Consider the following 3,410-nt stretch of genomic DNA (forward strand, 5'->3'; position numbering starts at 1 on the left):
AAGTAATCTTCTTGATATAAGTGGGGATTTTTATATTCAAAACTCAAAAGTTGTTTTTGGAGTTAGGAGACTAGATGGGGGGTTGAGTTATAAATCAAATAGTGAGGGGAGCCTTCAAAACAACTATACGAATAATGTCGTTTTCTAAATTTATTCAAAATCCAAAACGTTATGGGCAAAATAAGAAATCGGTGAAAATTGGACTTTAGTTTTTTTTTTCAGGTGAAAAAAAATGTATCCCCAATAAAATATTGGATTAGTAGATAAAATAAAATTTCTAGAAATTTGTCAGGAAATTCCATTTGCATATAAATTTGACGCATAAAAATTCATGTTTAACTGAAATATGTGTCATTTTATGAGTATTTTTATCTTTTTTTCATCAAACGTCAATTTCCAATTTTTAAGAAGAAATGCCACAAAACGATTCATTTTATACTTTACATTTTTGGCTCTAACACTTTTATACAGTAATTTCAATTTGCAAAACATTTTATAACATAATTTTTTCAATATTTGCAAAAATGAACCAGTATTCGAGGGTATTTTTTTACACGAAATTACTTTGTATTACTTTTTTTTTCTTTTTGCAAGTACGAAAAAAATATTGGTAGATTTGTGTTCCTCTTTACAATGCCAATCTTCTGAACCACGAATATAAAAGTGTTTTCCCAAAAAAAATATTGAGAAATATCAAGATATGCATATCTTCAGAAATTTTTCTAATTTTTTCCTCGATTTCTCTCAAGTATTCCGTAAAAGAGTCCCCCATGATACTTATTATAGATCCAAGTATTTTTATCTTTGTTACTATCTGTACATATTTCTAGACCAAGTAAAATATTTTCATTGTTGCTTAGAACTTTTGACTTAGCAAAATTAATTCTCAATCCAGAACATTCTCCGAAAGTTTTAAAAATTTCTAGGGTACCACTTACAGATTTCTGGACGACTTTTAATCTCCCAGAATACAGAACAGTCAAATCTGCTGCAAAAGCTTCAACCCTGTGTCCAGAGACCCCAGAGTTGATGCCCCTTATCGAACCTGCGTAGTCAATTTTCTGATTAGTTGGTCCATTGCTAAAATGAATGGTGTGGGAGACAAGGGATCTCCCTGGGGAGAACCTTGTTTAATTTTAAAGCTGTTTACATCATTTGAGTATTTTGTGTAGATGTTACGTAGGGGCAGCGCAACCATCTTCGTATAGTTACTACCAATCCTCATACATAAGTAAGTTTTTCAGTATGAAATCGTGATAAATGCCGTCAAAAGCTTTCATAAAATCAATGTCCATCTACGTTACATTATGCTCTATTTCTTTTCCTACTTTTATTGAATCCATTATTCCCCTATTTACATCCCCATAAATCTTCTTCCAACAATATTTTTTTGAGCATAGTGACTGATATGAGGAATGACCTTTCCAATTCTCTTATTAAGTCCACCATTGTGTATTTTTTATGAGGTGGCCTTAGGTTTTGGACATATCTGGGTTATTTTCCATTTTGAGAATTAATGTAAGGGTTCCTAATGTAATATGCTGATCGAAAAAACCTTGTGAGAGTGCTTCACTATAAACTTGTTTTAACAATGGACTTAATAAAGAGCAATACTTCTTATAAAATTCCATTAGAAAACCAACTGGGCCTGGAGATTTGTTCTTTTTGTTGTAGAGCTTTATGTAATCTTCTATTAGCCTTTATATAAATCTCTTCTTCTAAAGTTTTCCTCATTGGTTGCAATAATTGGGGAAGGCTTTGGGTGTTGCATTTGGAGGTATTATTTTCCCAAGGATAACTTCTACATTGATCACAAATATCGTTTTACATTTTTTACATTCAAATAATTCTGGGTAGTAATTAGTTATTACTAAAGTTGATAATATTGTAGAGAAAAGTGCGTGCAAGGAGAAGGGGGGATACACATGGTATCATTGTTTAAAATACTGATGTGATTATCATCTGCCTGCTTTATTATGATTTTTGAGGGTATAACGAAAGTATTTATTAGCAAAATGTTAAATGAAGTTATACTAAGTATAATTGACTTAGACGTTTGTTATCCGTTATAGTAGATTTGAAAACGTCACACTCCATGAAATTGTAATTTATTATGAACCATATTCTCAGAATAATAACTAATGAAACGACAAAGTAGAGTATTTCGAAATATATTTGAAGTTTAAAAAAGAAGGATTTAATTAAATATAATCTACATAATAAAAAATATACCATCATACATTTATGTTCAATATACAAAATTAAACAATTGGAATCATATAACTAATAACAATAAATTATATATACAGAATATTGAAATAATAGATTGATTTAAATAATATTTTCTTGTTCTGACACGGGAATCCAGTTAAATATGTCATAACTTTAGCTTGTAAAACACAAGCGAGACGTGGAGTTTAATCAAAAAGATAATCACCCCTCTTCTTTATGTGGAAGTTGCTATATACAATTGTGCACAGGATAGATATACCTATACCGATAAAATCTAACTAATTATTAATAATAAACTAAATGTCAAAATAATAAAATTAGACAATAAATATACTAATAAAGAAAATGTTAGAAATAAATCCATCTTAAAGATTTAGAGCAAAAGCTAATTATGTAGTAATGTCCGGCAATATTACTCCTTGTTAAGAGCATCAAAAAAGATATTTTCCCCATTATTTATGCTTATATAACAACATACTATTATCATGAAGGATATACACAATTGCTAATTATAATGCTACACCCAATGTAACTGCCCCCGTAGATGTGACCATTTAAGCAGTTGTTTTTGCCTTTTATGAGTTTTCTGAACACCATTTCTTGGAGCCTGTCAACCATAGCTAAGCCTCAAGTTATAAAAAAGTAATATTTATTGACTATGTAGTATTGGAAAACCTAATTATTATACCCAAGTCTTAAAGCGAAGTAAGTAGTCTCAGACAAACTAGTTGCAAACCATCCAAAGCTACTACCCCCGTTGTTGTGACCATTTAAGCAGTTGTTTTAGCCATTTAATGAGTGTGTTGTGTATCATAATTCTTGATATGTTTAGCTTAAATGAAATCATATTTTAGGGTTAGATTTAAAAAAAAATTGAATACTTACTGTTAGATAGTACAAAGTTCAGAGTTTCATTTCGAAATTAGTAAATATTTTATACTTTTTACTTATAACTTGATTGTCATTTGGTGACATCAGTACCAACATCCTCCATTAATTTAATAATGGTTCCTCGGGAAGGGATAAGTTTACCCGTGTATTTCTCCATAAATTTTTTGAACGTAGATGATTAGCAATGTATAAGTTTATATTTCATGCAATAAGCATCTTTGTGAGATCAAAGTTAAAGTCCAACTTGACGTATTCATCGTTAACTTGATTTTATAGATGAATATCCA

The 3,410-nt window shown here is 29.9% G+C and overlaps 1 long non-coding RNA gene across 1 annotated transcript; it reads right to left on the bottom strand.

The window, feature by feature from the left end:
* Nucleotides 1-2,673: 2,673 nt before the first annotated feature.
* On the bottom strand, nucleotides 2,674-3,016 carry LOC139905619 (uncharacterized). Its single transcript, XR_011780537.1, has 2 exons — nucleotides 2,921-3,016; nucleotides 2,674-2,858 (listed from the first exon to the last, which is right to left on the bottom strand). It is a non-coding gene; the product is annotated as an uncharacterized lncRNA (long non-coding RNA).
* Nucleotides 3,017-3,410: the final 394 nt, after the last annotated feature.

This window comes from Lepeophtheirus salmonis, chromosome 6 (assembly GCF_016086655.4).
Source record: "Lepeophtheirus salmonis chromosome 6, UVic_Lsal_1.4, whole genome shotgun sequence".
NCBI classification, from domain to species: domain Eukaryota; kingdom Metazoa; phylum Arthropoda; class Copepoda; order Siphonostomatoida; family Caligidae; genus Lepeophtheirus; species Lepeophtheirus salmonis.